This window comes from Pipistrellus hanaki, assembly GCF_964339955.1.
Source record: "Pipistrellus hanaki genome assembly, chromosome: 13".
Lineage (NCBI taxonomy): Eukaryota > Metazoa > Chordata > Mammalia > Chiroptera > Vespertilionidae > Pipistrellus > Pipistrellus hanaki.
Genome location: NC_140515.1, coordinates 27,351,973 through 27,370,070, shown reverse-complemented (window position 1 = coordinate 27,370,070; position 18,098 = coordinate 27,351,973). Strand labels below are relative to the sequence as shown.

The following is an 18,098-nucleotide window of genomic DNA, read 5'->3' as shown; positions in this document are numbered from 1 at the left end:
AATTTAAGTTCCAATCCAGTTTACAGGCATATAACAAAACCTCAGAGACAATTGACTTTGCTTGGTTGGTGGCAAGTATTAGAATCTAATACAGACAAAGATGAAGAAGAAAAAAATTTCTCCCTACAGTTATCTTCTTTCTCTTTTCCAAAGATAATCACAGCAAAACTAATTTGTTTGCATTAGACTTGGCCTGATTATTTACATAAGTACAGTAAGAATAGTGGTTGCTTTGCTGGAAACTTGTAAGCAAAGTACCAAGGCAAGTTTTTCCAAGGGGACTTATTGGCCTTAAAATCATCTGGTCAGCCATGACCGCTGTGGCTCAGTGCATAGAGCATCTGCCTGCAGACTGAAGGATCAATTCCTGGTCCAGGGCATGTACCTTGGTTGTGGGCACATCCCCAGTAGTGGGTGTGCAGGAGGCAACTGATCAATGTTTCTCTCTCATGGATGTTTCTAACTCTCCCTCTCCCTTATTCTCTGTAAAAAAATCAATAAAATATATATTTTTTTAAAAAAATCATCTGGTAAGCCCTAGCTGGTTTAGCTCAGTGGATAGAGCATAGGCCTGTGGACTGAAGGTCTCAGGTTTGATTCTGGTAAGGGTACATACCTCGATGCAGGGTCAATCCTGGTCAGGGCTGTGCAGTAGGCAACCAATCCATATTTCTCTCTTACATCAATGTTTCTCTCTCTGTCTCTCTCCTCCCTTTCACTCTCTCTAAAAATAAATTGGAAAATATCCTCAGGTGAGGATTAACCAAAAAACAAGAATCATCTGTTCATATCTTAAGTCTATGCACTTCTTTCTCAAATGTGATAGTCTAGTCAAAGCCTTAGTAATATAACCAATATTTCCCACTGTGTCCTGTTACAAGAACAAATTGTCATTGGACTTAACTATGTTGTCATGAAAAGAATACTCAAGAGTTTCACAATTCTGAAGAAATAAGGGAGGGGATAAAAAGTAAATGTTTCATCTTTGTTTATATAGATATATCTTGCCAAATTATTGATAGCTAAAGAGAAAAAATTTTCCTTCCGGGCTAGCATGGCTTAGTGGTTGAGTGTCAACCTATGAACTAAGTTACTAGGAGGTCACGGTTCAATTCCTGTTCAGGCCACATGCCTGGGTTGCAGGCTCAATCCCCAGTGTGGGGCATGCTGGAGGCAGCCAATCAATGATTCTTTCTTATCATTGATGTTTCTCTCTCTCCCTCTCCCTTCCTCTCTGAAATCAATTTTTAAAAAAAAAATTTTTAAGAGAGAAAAGGTTTCCTTAAGACCGGTAAAGCAAATGCCGAAACCGGTTTGGCTCAGTGGATAGAGCGTCGGCCTGCAGACTGAAGGGTCCCAGTTTCAATTCCGGTCAAGGGCATTTACCTTGGTTGCGGGCACATCCCCAGTGGGGGTTGTGCAGGAGGCAGCTGATCGATATTTCTCTCACATCGATATTTCTAATTCTATCTCTCTCCCTTCCTCTCTGTAAGAAACCAATAAAATATATTTCTAAAAAAGGCTGGTAAAGCAAAACATTAGAGAACCATCGATGCTTCAAACAAGAATTCAAAATTTTCATTCTCCTCCTCAGTTCATTCAGTCCTGTGTTAATAATTCTTAGTTCTGCTTGAATCCAGTTTTTCCAGAAATTCTTACCCAGTTCATTTTAAGATCAAGTCATCAGAGAACTGTACTAGTCAAAGTTTTTTATGAGTCTCCTCCAAGAGGAAGCACTTTCGCAGGAACACGTTCCTAAAAGCACCAGAGTAAAACAATGGCTCTCTGTAATGACCAGGCTCCTTAAATGCCCTTATTAAAGATCTAATAAGAGCTCATTATAATGGAATTGACAAGGAAATTTGGTCATCTCTGCAATATGTAACAATTTAACATGATAACAGGAATTATAACTGATGACATCACACCAGGACATATCAGATTTCCAAGAATTTCACACAATTTCTGGAACACTTATAGCATAGACCCATTCAGATACAACAGAAAGAAGGCTTGGTGTTACTTCTTCTTTTACAGTGAGTGCTTCCCATATGACTTAACACATCAAATAAGCCTAATTAGTTTGTCTCCTTTTTTATAAAGAGAGAGAACACTTCTTTTGAGATGTTTCAAGGACCCTCTGGAAAATCCCAAAGTTAATTCAAAGTCAAAAAGAATTCAGTTAGAATTTGATTTGGGGGAAGTTTGTCAAAAATACCAAAAATAAATTTTCAAACACTGGTTAAATAGAATCATAGTTCACTGTGAAACAATACTGATTTAACCAAAGTGAAAATAAGGACTTTACAAGCAAATTTATAAGGCTGCATAGTTCTGAGCAAAACTTAGCTTTTTTAATATTGAGAAGACTATGTTACGTTAGTTCAGAGATTTACTTAAGTAACCAAAGACCTGATAAAAACAACATGGAACATAGGTAATTTTTATTTCAATTACAGTTGATATTCAATATTATACTAGTTTCAGAAATCTCTTTAAGTTTTTAGTCATGAGACATGTACAGTAATATAAAATTCACTAACTATAAAACAACTAGAGGCCCATGCAAGAAATTCCTGCAAAAGTAGTCCTTCCCTCCCTCGGCTGCCGGCACTGGCTTGCCTCTGGCACCGGGACCCACCCTCACAGCCACCACTTCGTCCAGAAGGTCATCTAGAAGAACGTCAGGTCTAATTAGCTTTTATTATTATAGATAGTTGCAATAAAGTAAGTTTATCTGCTCAGATGGCTAAAGTTTTTCCTATTGCTATTTGTGGCGAAGGCACAAATTTTTTCATTCACTTGAATTTCAAATGACCTTCCCACCTTTCATTTTCTTTCTGATAGGAGCAACCCCTGAAGTCTGTAAAACGTTCATACCTCAAAGACACAGGGAAGGAACGTGAATTCCTCCAAGGACGTTGGTTTCCCAAGACCACTATTTACAGATGAATATTTGAGATGAATAGCAGAGGTTTGGGGATTGCTGAAAGAAATAGATGAACTTTGAACTGCCTCTAGAGTTTATTTCATATTTAGCAACAATGCATAAGACAAGGACAGTTGCTCTCATTTCCTCCAAGAAACTGGTTTGCAATTTAAATGACATCATAGATTGATCTACCCACAAATCCCTTTACAAGAGATTTAAAAGGTTTTTTATCCCCTCTGGGTACATAGTCTTTATTTGAACTTAGGGGAAAAGGCCTAGACATTTTTCTATCAGGCTCTGCCATTTGGCCAAATTCTAACCACAGAGCTACTTTGTAGTTTTTAGTCAGGACAAAGAGGAAATTTTTTTGGCAGCCCTCACCGGTGTGGCCCAATAGTTAGAGTTGGCTTTGATTCTCACCCAAGGTCAGGTATCTGGGTTGGGGCAAGTTCAGGAGGCAACCAATCGATGTGTCTCTCTCACATCAATGTTTCTCTTTCTCTCTCCCTTCCACTCTCTCTAAAAATCAATGGAAAAAATATTCTTGAGTGAGGATTAACAATAATAAAAATACTTTTGGCAGTATTGAACAACTTGGATTCAAGAGGGACCCCCAAAGAAGGTGTAAAAGATATTTTATTTTCCTCTCTCTACTGGGGACTACAGACAGAGATCTGGTAGAGCTGACTCTAGTAAAAATTTTCTCCTTCAGCTGGCTTCTGCCAGTTTTTCCAGGTTTCCACCTGCAGTTCTGAGTGGGGTTTAAAGTAGAGAGTATAGCTTCAATACTGAGTTTGCCAGTATTGGGCAAGGTTTGTTTGTTTGTTTTAATTAATTTTAAGTTTAGCTCCCACTCCTCTGTTTTAGGGACTAATGTAGCCATTTACCAGAGAATTCTTCAGAGGCTCATCAACTCTGGGAGGGGTCTATTTGGGGGCCCTCCTTCGAAGGTAGATACAGGGATGTCTGTAGGGCCCTTACCTTGGCAGAATTTTGTTTATGGTCTGTAGTCTCTCCAGAAAGGAAAGACAATTCAGACAGAGGATTACTAGGGTAAGTACTCAAATGAAGGAGGAAAGAGGGGAGCATAAGAGTTGTGTCCATTTTATAGCATTTTGATTTAGATACCTCTTGTCTCCTTAATGTTTTTCCTTAACTTTTGCCTGAAGCTTTCAGTGGAGCTATTGGAATTCTGTAGACTTTTGGAAGTTTCTGCATGCCAATTAAAGTAGGTATCCCATTCTGTTTGTTTAACTTGGGAGCCTTCACTTCAAAGTGCACGTCTTAAAGGATCTTATCTCATTGAAAGACGCTCCCTAATGGCCATTGTAATACCTCTGAGGGCTCGCAGCAGTGTGGTACGACCTCAGCCACAAATGGAGTACAGCCCACATTTCTGTCTGGCTGTATTTGGGGCCTCCAACCTGACAGTTACCAAACCAAGCTCTCAGAACACAAAATAAGCTTAGTAAGATTTTTCCATTTCTGTAGATATTTATAACTTCTGGGACCATAGTTCTTAGTTATAAAACTAGAGCCCCGCCGAAACCGGTTTGGCTCAGTGGTAGAGCGTCAGTCTGCGGACTGAAAGGTCCCAGGTTCGATTCCGGTCAAGGGCATGTACATTGGTTGCAGGCACATCCCCGGTGGGGGGTGTGCAGGAGGCGGCTGGTTGATGTTTCTCTCTCATTGACATTTCTAGCTCTCTCTCTCTCCCTTCCTCTCTGTAAAAAAATCAATAAAATATATTAAAAAAAAAAAAAAACAACTAGAGCCCCAGTCCACAAAGACTCATGCAAGAATGGGCCTTCCTTCCCCTGGCTGCCGGCACCACCTTCGCTCCTGCCCGAGCCGCCTTTCCACTCTTTCCGCCTTCCCACGCTGCCCAAAGGCCTGGAGAGGCTGGGGCGGTGCTGAATGCCTGCATCGTCACCATGGCAATGATGCAAGCATCCCCCCCTTGCTGGGTGCCTACTTATGCAAATTAACCTTCCGTCTTTGTTGAGTTAATTTGCATACTCCTGATTGGCTGGTGGGCGTCTTGAAGGTACAGTTAATTTGTATCTTACTCTTTTATTAGTGTAGATAAGTAGGTGTGCTGGAAGGTGCTACACTAAATCTTTAGATTTTAAGGATTCCATCTCTTTTCAGCAAAACTTTTGGGTCTCTCAAAGCCAAAATAATACCTAAAAGGGACGTGCTGCTGGGTTGGGGATTGTGCAGTGACCTTGTTACACAGAAATTTTCTTCTTAAGGTTAGCAGGCTGACCTAGGGTCAATCTAACCAGATCTGTGACCAATTTATCCTAACATGGGAATCTTCGCATTAAGTGGTGAGTGTTCTAATAGATCCTTTTACTTATTTTTTTTCAATTACAGTTTATATTCAATATTATTTTGTATTAGTTTCAGATGTACAGCATAGTTAGACAATCATACACTCTATGGTTAGACAATCATATACAAATCATATGGTTACAAAGAGTTCTCCCCTGACATTTCTAATAGCTCTTAAATGCCCAATTCCCACTGATTTTTGTGGTTTCCAAGATTCCCATTAGCAACACCTTCACCTACTGGACCCAGTCCAGCTCAGGTCAGGCGCAGTCCAATCCCAGACCAAGACCAGTTTTTTTTAAGTTGGACCCAGTCCAACTTCAGGCAGAACCACCAAGAGTTTTCTGAGGGTTGGGGAAAGGATCGAACCCGTATACCTCAACAAATGGGGACTGTAGGCTGAGGGCTCCACATAAATGAGCAACTGGAAACTGCCCCTATAGTTCCTGTGTGGGTCTTGGGACAGACCCAAGGGCTGGGGTTTCTAATCAAGTAGGGAACTGTGGAATGCCATTGAGATCAGTAGCACAAGCAAAGAAAGCAGAGCTCAGAAACAAAAGGTATTTGCCCACAACCCTCCAAAATGGCAAGAAAGACAATGAACTCAAAGGCTTTATGGGGGTACCACACTTATATTTCTCATTGTCCTTCAGAAGTTTGCTTTGGATACCATTGATGCTACCAAATTTTGTTAAATAGCAAAAAAGTCAACTGAGTATTTAAATATCTTAATTGGCTTTATTGAGTGACTCATGTGTCGGATCCCATTTAGCAAGTAGGAGCTGTACAAAATGGAAGGCTTTTACAGGCAGGAGAGGAAAAGGGTGGATTGTTTCAGGCTTAGGTAACCTGAAGGGGGACAGAAGGGGTCAGTCGGGTGAATTCCCTCACTAGTGCTGACCAGGAAATTCCAGAGTGACTGGTTAAGATGAAGTGCCTGGGAGAGGCTGAAACTGGAATTAAGCTAGGTATTATGTCTCGGGTTAGTGTTGTGTGCTTAGCACAAGTGACTCCATTTTGGGCCCATTGTCTTAATACTGGGCTTGTTCACATCGTCACTATGCTACATTCTATTGACTAACATAAGTCAAGGGACCTGCCCAGATTCAAAGAGAGTAAGGAAACAGACTCCATTTCTTAATGGAAGAAAATGCAAATTCACATTGCAAAGGGCATGGATTCAAAGAGGAGACTATTTATGGCCGTTTTCACAATCTACCACCAATGACACTGTTGTTGTTAGTAATAGTAGGGTATTCCTAGCTTTGATAAGAAAATCTCTCATGTTCCTGCCTCAGCTAAACTGCCATGACTCATCATGCTGTAATCCCTACTTGATTTAGAAACACAGGTTGCCTTTTTTTTTTTTTTTTTTTTTTTTTTTAACTCACCAGCATTTGAGCACTTGGAAGAAGAGAAACAGAATTGTCCATCCAGAGGTCAGCTGGCACCTCAGAAATGTGGGGCATTTCTGCATGTGAGCATCTGGGTGAGCAGGTGAACTTTTGCTAACCCTCCAACTGTGCCCTAGCTCTGCCCTCTCCATTTTGCCCCTGAGCCCGCTCAAACCTTCATGATCAGGTTGGGCTGTGGGAGCTGGGAGAACAAGAGTCAGCAGCAAGAGCCGAGGGCTGGTGGGGGGAGGAAGAGGAGGCAGCTCCTGCCTCCATAGACTGGGGCTGCAAGAACTGCACCCAGAGCTGCAGGCTGAGGGGGGCAGACATGACAAAGGGAGAAAAGTAGGTTGAGAGGATGCATGCAGACAGTGAGAGAATTCGGGGTGATGCCAGAAATAATGACATTTTTTGCCTTGCCCCTGCACCACCTCCCCAGGCCCAATTTGGAATTCAAGGGGGGTGGGCAGTGCTTTATTCCATTCTCCAGGCCTTTCTAAAATAACGGAGGTCCTGTTAATGGTCTTATCCTTCAGAGAAGGGAACAGGGTGAGTCCCAGAGCAGGTTTCGGTGAAGGGGGGGCCACTTGGATTGAGATATATGTTATGTAATTACAGTAAAAGGGAGGTGTGGGACCCACCTGGAGTGCCACAGCAACATCACTGCAGTGATAAATCTCAATTAGGCAGCGTTTCTTAGCCCTGGAGGCAAAGCTAAAATCTCATTCCCTGATGTAGGTTGACAGAGGCTGTGACTAAGTAGCTGAAAGGACAGGGGTCAGTCAGTCTCTGCAGAGAAGGTGTAACTACTGAGACAGGAGAGCAGTTAGGGACCTTGGAACTAGGCAACTTGGTTTATATTCAGGCCAAGTCCCTTCTTAGGCACCAGTGTCCCCTTCTGTGCCTGGAGCACTGGCATCCTAGGACCCCTGTGCCTCTCTCTGGGTATTTCCTAAAGGAACCCTAGCCACATGGTTCTCCTTGCTGGGGCTGATGGCCTTCAATGTGAAAGAAATAGCAGAGCCTCCTGGTATGACTGGGTGGTGTTAAAGCTCATCTTCTGGTCCAGGCCAGTTTGGTTATGTGGATAGAGCATCAATCCTCAGACTGAAGGGCCCCAGATTTTATTCCAGTACCTTGGTTGCAGTCTCCATCCCTGGTCCTGATCAGGGCATGTGTGGAGGCAACCGATCTCTATCTCTCCCTCTCCTTTCCACTCTCTCTCTAAAAATCAATAGGAAAATATCCTGGGGTTAGGATTCTCTCTCTCACGCGCGCGCACGCTCATCTTCTGGAGCCAGATGGCCTGGGTTCAAATCCCTCACTAACTGTGTGAGTGTAAACAAATTATTTAACCTCTCTATGCCTCCGTTTCCTGGGGAAATTATAAGATTATTATGAGGATGAAGTGAGTTTTAAGCGGAATGTGCTTAGCACAGTGCCAGGCACATAGTCAGCATGTGGTACAATCAGTGTTATCTTTATTCAGCAACAAAATATCCAGTAAATAAATAGACAGCAGAGACATCAGAGCTACAGAGGGAAAAGGTCCTGTTCAAAGTCACACACCCAGTTAGCACAAAGCCAACTTACAGGTACCCTAAACACAGCTGTTGAGAAGGGTGTCTTGGTCTTATGAAGGAAGCCCTAGGGTCCAGAAGGTCAGATTCACAGCCAGAGGCTGAGGGCCATTTGGGGCAAAAGGACTCTTGGGGACTGCCCTTCTAGGAAGGCTGAGCAGAGGCAGAGGCTGCTCAGTCCAGGGCAGAAATCCAGCCTCTGCCAAATCAGGCTGGGCAGTCTGGACTACAGGACATTCTAAACCGTGCAGAAGGAGACAGGGCAGGAAGGACCTGCAGTGTCTTCCCTGACTTTTGGTTGGTAAACAAGCCTTGCCTGGGAAAATAAGACCCTGATTAGGGCTGTCTTTCCCCCTCCATGAAGACACACATTCTCCTGTGTCTTGCTCTCTGATGGAGGTGATGGGCACTTTGAGAGTGAGAGACACAGCTGAATCATCTCTATGGCCCCTGGCTTAGGCTTTTAGGAAGTACTGGTTGGATAGGGAGGTAAGCGAATTGATTGGTGAATAAATGTGTGTGTGTGTGTGTGTGTGAGAGAGAGAGAGAGAGAGAGAGAGAGAGAGAGAGAGAGAGGTCAATAATGGGGGATGGATGGATAGATGGATGGGATGGGTAGATGTGGGTAGGTGAGTGGGATGAAAGGGTGAATGGATGAGTGGATGGATGGATGGATGGATGGATGAATATGTAGGTGATGGATGGATGAATATGAACTAATAAGAAGCTCAGGGCATGACTGATACTTCTTCCTCTACTTCCCTGTTCTTATAATAGAAAACGGTAGGAGTTAGGCCTAGTCCCAGTCCCATGGTCAACACTAGTGCTTTCTTGGCACCTCCAGCTTATTGAGTTGATTTCTTCTGCAACTGCCTGAGCTGTCTAGTCTGCATTGATGCAGAGATCTCCCAATTAGCTAGTGTCTTTTATTCTTTTTTTTTAAAGCACAGTAGATGAGTATTTGCAAGGATAGGTTGTGTGGATGTCATCCTCATGGATTCATAGACCTTGTAGACCACCTGGTCCAGCCCCCTCACTTTACTCTGAGGCCCAGGAATGGAAGGACTTTTGCCAAGCCACCCAAAGGACATCTGAGTTAGAATGTCCAGGAAGTGATGGTTAAGAGCTTTGGTTCTAAAGTCTATTAGACCAGGATTTAAACTCCAGGCTCCAGCAATCACTGAGTGTGACCTTGGCAAGTTACTTAACCGCTTCAAGCCTCTGTTTACCAGTCTGTGAGGTAATATAAATAATCACTAACATCTACTTAGCCAGGCTCAATGCTGTGTGCTTACACCATATTGCCTTGTACCACAACCCCATACAGTAGGTGACATCACATCTTTAATCCATACTTATGCACACTGAAGCTGAGAGGAGTTATAAAATGTGCCCAGCATCCCAGAGCAGATAAGAGGCTGAGCCAGGACTAGAACTCAGGTCTATGAGATCCAAAGCCAGTGCACTCCACCACTCCCTGCCCAACTCACCTGGCTGCACCTTGGCTTTAAGGCAGTTCCAGGGCTGCTGTAAAGATCAGATGAGAAATATGTGTGGATTTCCCAGCACTTGGTCCACACTGATTATTACTCTTACTGCCTCTGTGATTCTTTCTGAGTCTTACCTTCTGCAGTTTGCTTTGCCAGCCACTGTCTTGCTTTACCCTCCACACCCCTTCCAGGTGATCAGGCAAATATGGGCAAATTGTCTTGCAGCTTTAAAAACTGAGATGCACATATAAGTACAACCAATGGACATAAAACTCTGGGGAGGGAGGTATATATGGGAGGGAGGGAGGGGGCAAAAAAAACAAAACAATAAAATATATTTTTTTTTAAAAACTGAGATGCACAAACATCAAGTAACCTAACCACCAAGTGGCAGAGTTGGGCCCAGAGAATCCTGGAGTTTACCAAGCGGGCAAAGGGGCATAGACCTGAAGATGTATGGCTTATTTGGAAAATGTGGGGGCCTGTGGCCAGGGCATGTTTCTCTCTAGGCTGGAATAATGAGAGGTGAGGCTGGAAGGGCTGGGGAGGGGTGGGGGGAGCAGCAGATAAGCCCTTAGTAGGTGTTCAGAACCACTCCAGACGGGTAGGAAGGCCAGGAGGACCCTCCAGAGGGCCAGCCTCCACCCCATCCCTTCTGAAGATGGCAGCAGCTTTTTTCTCTCCACTCTTATTTCTAACCGTTAGGAACTAAACTTGCCCTTGGAGAAAAGCTGCATGAGTCATCTTCTAGGCAGAAATTGCTTCCCTGTCTCAGAAATCCTGGCACCCGCTCCAATTTCCTTTGCCATCTCCGACTCTTTGAACATCAAGACTTCCACCAGCTGCTTCTCTTCGCCCTGCTGCTTCTGAGAGCACAGCTGAGCGTTAGAGGGAGATAGCTCCTTCCTCAGACTCCAAGGCACAGGTGCTTTCTTAGAAAACAGTCTCCTTTTCTGCCCGCATTTATTCTGCCTACTGAAACCACCTAAGTGACCTTTAATTTCATATTTTATGAGTCCTCTTTCAAAGTAGGTTGAATTATTAAACTGAGGACGGGTGCTTGTGAAGCTAAGTTGTTGGGAAGTTATGGCATATTTCTGAAAACACAAACTGCTCAGAGAAAGGCAGACCTCCCTGGAGCCCTTGGGTGTTCTGATGGGAGAAGCAGGAAGCACTTTCCTGGCAGGATGGTTTTCCTGAATAAATAAGCCACCTTCACCCAGTTAGGAATCCAGGTCCTCGGCATACCCATCCCTAAACTGAGGTGGCCACCGAGCCCAGAGAGCCCCAATCACTCCCAGAAGGTGAGAACACCGTTAAGGGGGAGGAGGTAGTGACTCTGGGAAATGGAGAGACAACTCTTGAACCCCATCTCCTGGCTCAACTGAATATTTGAGCTTCAAAGTCCCCCAGTCAAGCCACGCTCTGAGACTAGCTCTGGCCAAGTGAGGGGTGCCAGAGGCATGGCAGACTCTGGAAACGACCTTGCAGGGCATTAGGATGGCAAGGTGGGGTAGGGAGTGGAGGTCTGGTATACGAAATGGCAGGGCCTCTGCATTGAGTTCAGCAACTGTTTGGGACTATATGTGGGGTTTTTTGGTTTTGGTTTTGGTTTTGGTTTGATGGTTGTTTTGTTTTGCAAACACCATCTCTGGGAGAAGAGTTTAAAGCAAATAACCCCAGTCAGGGAATTCCAATTTTTAACAGAGCTGTCAATCCCTACATCTTATCCCTCAACCTACACACACACATACACACAACACACCACACGCACAATTACATTCATATGCACATACCACACGCTATGCATATAAACACAACATATACATATACCACACATAGATCACACCACACGCATAACAATGTTCACATACCTACACACAGTATATTATACACGTACACATATCGTATACATACACAATGCATCATACACATGCCACACACACATATGCACAATGCATTGGTGGGCTTAAGAGGATCCCCAAAGACTTTGCTTTCCCCAGGGTTTTAGCCTGTCCCATCTATCACCTTGGAGGCCGCACCCACCTTCTGCCTTTCCAGCCTCAGGGAAGCCCCTGTGGCTCGCCGGCTCAGTCCTGCCGGCTCAGTCCTGCCGCCTCATGCTCCTGCCGCCTCATGCTCCTCATGGGCCTGGCACCTGAGAAGCTCCTGAGGAGGTAGGCCTCTCTAGAGGCAAAAATTCTGACAAAATCCCATCTCATCTGGCCTCCCATGGGCAGCAGTCCACACACAAACACAAAAGTATCCATTCAATCATTGGTTACCGCAGTGGAAGGCAGAAATAAGCAAGACAGGCACACACAAACACCCCATTCTCCACCCAGTTACCTAGTCAATGAGCAATGGCAAATGCTAGTGCAGAGAGGCGGGGCTGCTGGGAGAGCACCTGGGGGAATCCCACCGAGGCTGCTTCCTGGCAGGTGACCTCACCTCTCTAGACCTCCATGTGGACAACTGTAAAGTGGGAATAGTAACAGCCCGCCTCCCACAACCAGATGATACACGTGAGGTGAGGAGCGTAACAAAGTGGTGAGCAGGGTCGGTATTCAAAAAATGGTCCCTGCTGCTGCTGTGGAGGCTGGCTGGGCCATCCGGCACCGGGAGCCAGTGGCTGCCTTCGAGGGTGAGGAGGCAAGGCCACCAGACACAGCCAGTGAGCAGAGAGGCAGTTTCAAATGGACTCAGAAGCAGCTTCATGTTGCAGTTGCTGCCGTTTATCATGCTCCTATTGTTGGGTTGTTGTGGGGGGATTTCTTAGGGCTTTTTAAAATTGTTGGTAAAATACACTTAACATAAAATAGTGTCAGCTTAATTGTTTTTAAGTGTATAGTTCAGTGGTATTAAGTAGATTCACATTGTAACCATCACCACCATCCATCCCTGAACTTTTCATCTGCCAAACTGAAGCTCTGCTCCTCAAACAAACTCCCTGTTTCTCCCTCCCCACAGCCCCTGGCAACCACCATTCTACTTTCTATTTCTATGGATTTGACTCTTCTAGGTACCAGATAAGTGGGACTATACAGTATCTTTCCTTTGTGACTGGCTTATGTTTTCACTTATCATAATGTCCTCAGGTTTATCCATCTGGTAGCCTGTGTCAGATCTCCCTTTTTAAAGCTGAATAATATTGCCTTGTATGACTAAACCAAATTTTCTTTATCCATTTATCTGTCAACGGACACTTAGGTTGTTTCCACGTTTTGGCTATTGTGAATAATGCTGCTATGAGCAAATATCTCTTCAAGTCCCTGCCTTCAGTTCTCCTGGGTATATATCCAGAAGTAGAACTGCTGGATATTATGGTAATTCCACATTTAATTTTTTAAAGAACTACCATACTGCTTTTCAAAGCAGCTGCACCATTTTCATTCTCACCCACAGCGTACAGGACTGCAGTTTCTCCATATTCTTATCAACACTTATCTTCTGTCCTATTTTTTGTAATAGCTACCCTAATCGGTGTGAGGTGGAACATGCCAGCTACATTTTTTAATCTCACTTTTGTCGATGTTATTTATAACTTGTAGCTCTTCAAGTCATCATTTCTTCATCTTGGATGTATTTACTCCCAAGTATCCCAAAACAGGAACATGAATTGTCCTCTCAAAGTTACAGCTGTGCCTGCACCAAACACTTCTAAAGGGCTCGGTGCCCACACAGGGAAGCCTGCACAGGAAGTCAGGAGGCTTGGGGAAAGGCTCAGGCCTATCGTCAGCAGATCTGTGACCATGAAAAAGTCACTTCCCTGTTGGGCCTGCTTCCTGTCCATCAAGACAGAATAATACCCACACCTTAACTCCCTGCGGAATGGAGCCCTGGGGATAAAAAGGCTCCTGGAAAGTCAACAGCAATGGCAGAACCACTGGGTTTGTCAAGATTTAAAAAGCCAAAAGAGAAAAGGGTGGGCCCCTGATTCTTGGTAATGCATGTAAGCAATTTCAGAGCTCAAGTTCATGGAAACAAATTGAATTATGTTGAATTATGGGGGAGGCAACTCTGCCATTTGCAACCATGGATTGCTTGAAATCCTTTTAGAGGAAAATTAAAATATTTCACAGAGGGTAATAAAATGCCGGGTGTTTTGCAGGCATAATTGCTCAGCTCTCTTGGGCAAATAAGTAATTAGGCATTTTTATTTAAATGCTCTGTGTCGTCATTTTCTTTTATTTGTGGAGGGGGAAAGAAACTATTGTGGAAAATACATAAAATTCTGGAAATCACTAGAAGGTTAATCATAAAATTGTTTTAAAAATAAAATAAGAAGTAAATAAATATATAAATTTTAAAAGCACAACATAACAGCATTCTGCAGACACAAAGGAGAGGGCTGAGCATTTGTTTTCCCAAATGTCAGAAATGGAACGCTGTATCAAAGATGCCTTTGCTTTCACAGCAAATCCCACCAAAGAGCTTGGCAGAGGGAGCAAGGAGATGGAGCCAGCATGGCATGGGAGCAAGAAGGGTGTCCTGAGCCTCATTTCCATGCACACGGTCCTGCCTTGCCCTACCCTCACTCACCCTGATCTGCTTGATGAGAAGGGTTGTAAAGGGGTTGATTTTTCTCTCAGCTAGAGATCCTCTGCTCCAGTCTCTCCATTTGCAGATGAGAAACTGAGGGTAAGGGGTTGGAGTCCAAGGCTCAGTCTTCCTTATGAGTCCTGGGTCTCAGAATGGTCAAGTGATCAATGCCCATGACCCCACAGGACTCAGGTCAGCTCCGCAGCCTAAGCCCTAAGTGTAGAAGTGAAGGGAGGCAAGAGACGTGTCCAGTTGCTGTCTATCACCCACATAGCTGGTCCATGTTAGCATCTTCTAGAGTCCACCTTCCAGTGTAGGCTGGTCTTTTGAGCAATAAGAGGAAGGCTGAGGGTCAGGATGCAGAGGGTTTATGTGCAAGGCCAGCCTGAGACCCATGAAAAGCCACTAGTGGTACAGGGGGCAAAAGCCGGGGGAGAGAGATTCGGGTACATTCATAGGTAGTTATTCCTCTTCAAATTCTCTCTAAAGTTTGGGTTTAACTGTGGTGGCTTTCTGAGTAGGTACATGTTAATTTTGTACAAGTACTATGAGTGGTTGTATGCACATTTGTGTGAGTTTGTGGGAGAAGTGAGTTTATCTGCAAATAAGAACTTTCCATAACCTTCTTCTAATCCCACAATTGCCCAAGGAGGTGCCTTGTTCTAACCTGTTAACCTACACCTCCCCCACCAGAGTGGTCTGCATTGAGCCATCCAGCAAACAATTAGCACGTGCCTACAGTATACTGAGCTCTGTGCTGGCCCTAGGAACCCACAGGGAAAAGAATACAACTCCTTCATTCAGGGCCATTTTCAAAAAGAGAGAGATTTCAGCTGGCCCTTAAAGGGCAAGGAGGAGTTTGCCTGGCAGGGAAGAGGCGTAGGTACAGAGCCATGAAGCAGCCCCGGTTTAGGCAGCCACTGCAAAAGTGAGAGGGGCCGGGGGATGTAGTTGGTGGTTCACTGATAGTCTTGGGACAGGGGCTGTGGTGTTCATGCAGCCCAGCACCTGGGTTGGAGGGCCAACCCTTTGCCGGTGCCAAATGCTGGAGAAAAGGAAAAAGGAGGGAGCAGGAGAATAGAGAAGTGAATTGTGGCTTACCACGGAATTTAATTCATAGAGCAGTGAAAACTAGCACAATAAACACAGATGATTCTCAAAAATGTAATGGTACATGAGTAAAGCAAGAAGCTTTCAACATGCAAAATAGCACTACACATACACACACACACACACGTACATTAGGTTAAACTATATAAAATTGTCAATGTTTGACCATTTTGACCTACAAAAATAGCATTTAATTTGGTTTTCACCTGGGTGGACAGCTTCAAGCCACACCAAATTACAACTCTCCAACCTCCATGCATGACACATTCAAGCGGTGGACTCAGCAGGCACCAAAACCCTACAGAAGCAAGTCTTGCTACATAGGGTTGATTCCTGCATAGCAGCTCCTCCACTGTAGTCACAACTGGTCCTCACATCCAATCACCCTGGTGGTCAATCCCTCCCAGTGGCATGCCAACAGTAACCAAGGTTCAACTATAGCAGGACAGTATATACAGCCCACACAGGGATGCACCTAGAGTACCCAGCTTGGATGACTGGGGAGGCTGCACCAACAGTCCTACAGGATACTGCTAACTAAGACCACTGTGCCAAGCCCAGGAGATAGCATTTCTACCTGATACCTAGAAACAAACACAGAGAGGCAGCCAAAATGAGAAGATAAAGAAACAGGTCCCAAATGAAATAAGAAGAGGAATATCCAGAAAAAAAGAATGAAATGGAAGCAAGCAAACTATCAGATATAGAGTCCAAAACAATAGTTTTAAGGGTGCTTAAAGAACTTACTGAGAATGTCAACAGCATAAAAAAGGACATGGAAATCATACAAAAGAACCCATCAAAAATGAAAAATACACTAACTAAAATGAAGAATCAATTATAGGGAATCAACAGTAGAGTAGATGAAGCAGAGAATCAAATCAGTGATTTGGGACATAAGGAAACAGAAAACACCTAATCCAAACAGCAAAAAGAAAAAATAATTCAAAAAATTAACATAGCAGAAGGAACCTCGGGACAACTTCAAGTGTACCAACATTCACATCATGGAGTGCCAGAAGAAGAAGTCAGAGAGCAAGAAATTGAAAACTTATTTGAAAAAAATAATGACAGAAAGCTTCCCTAACCTAGTGAAAGAACGAGACTCAAATCCAGGAAGTGTAGAGAGTCCAAAATAAGATGAACCCAAAGAAGCCCACACCAAGAAACATCATAATTAAAATGCCAAAGTTAAAGACAAAGAGAATCTTAAAGGCAGCAAGAGAAAAAGTTACCTATAAGAGAACTTCTATAAGACTATAAGCTGATTTCTCAACAGAAGCTTTGCAGGTCAGAAAGGATTGGTACAAAATATTCAAAGAAATAAAAAGCAAGGATCTACAACCAAGATTACTCTACCCAGCTAAGCTATAATTTAGAATCAAAGACAGAAAAAGAGCTTCCAAGAGAAGAAAAAGCTAAAGGAGTTTATCACCACCAAACCAGTATTGAAAGAACTATTAAAGGGTCTTCTTTAAGAAAAAAAAAAATCAAAAATATAAATAATAAATGGCCTTGTGACAGCATGGATGAACCTGGAGGTTATTATGCTAAGTGAAATAAGTCAAACAGAGAAAGACAAATACCATATAATTTCACTTATATGTGGAATCTAAAGAACAATATAAACAAATGAAACAGACTTGCGGAAGCAGAGAACAGACTGCTAGTTGGCAGACAGGAGGGAGGTTGGGGTCTGGGTAAAAAAAGTGAAGGAATTGACAAGTATAGATAGTTACAAAATAGTCATGGGGGTGGAAAGTACAACATAGGGAATATAGTCAATAATATAGTAATAGCTATGTATCATGTGTGCCAATTGGGTACTGGCAATATCAGAGAGAACAATATGATTGTCTAATCACTATGCTGTACACCTGAAACTAATACAAATAATATTGAATGTAACCTGTAATTAAAAAAACATTTTAAGAATTTATAAATTTCCTATGTGATTCTGGGTGCAACCAGGATCACAGATCTATACAAAAACCAGCCTGGCTTAGTTGCATCAGAACAAAAAGGAGATACTGGATGTTCCCAGGGAGCAGGGAGGTAGGGAGTGACATTGCTACTGAATGTGAGACAGGCAGGGTAGAGGCAGGAGGAAACCTGTATGGTCAAGTCCCATGACTGCTCTCTACTGGTCAGGATTAATACCTATTGGCAAGTGTTGTGAGCTGAATTGTGTATGAATTCCATAAATTCATATGTTGAAGTTCTAACTCCTAGTACCTCAAAATGTTACTGTATTTGGAAATAGGGTCTTTAACGAGGTGCTAAGAATGAGTCCTCGTCCAATATGACTAATGTCCTTATAAGAAGAGGAGATTAGGACACGGACTTGTATAGAGGGAAGAGCATGTGAAGACATGGGAGAAGATAGCCATCTACTAGGATAAGCCAAGGAGAGAGGCCTCGGGGAAGAACAATCCTGCTGACACATTGATCTCAGACTTCTGCCTCCGAACTGTGGGAAAGTAAACTTCCGTTGTTTAAGGAGGGAAAAAATTACATACAAGGTAATGATTAATGCTAAATTTAAGAGAAGGTTCCTTCTGAAACAAGGAATGGATTATACAGACGGAAAGAGATACATTGGGGGGGAACTGGGGGGGGAGAGATGCAATTTTACCTGTCTTGTTTTTCTTCTTAAGAAAGAAAAATCTCACCCTAGCTGGTTTGGCTCAGTGGATAAAGCGTTGGCCTGCAG

At 43.5% G+C, this 18,098-nt stretch overlaps 1 protein-coding gene across 15 annotated transcripts in view; it reads left to right on the top strand.

Annotated features, from left to right (window-relative positions):
* Positions 1-18,098, top strand: part of ATP2B2 (ATPase plasma membrane Ca2+ transporting 2) — a 464,830-nt gene that overhangs the window by 413,242 nt on the left and 33,490 nt on the right. The window lies entirely within an intron of this gene.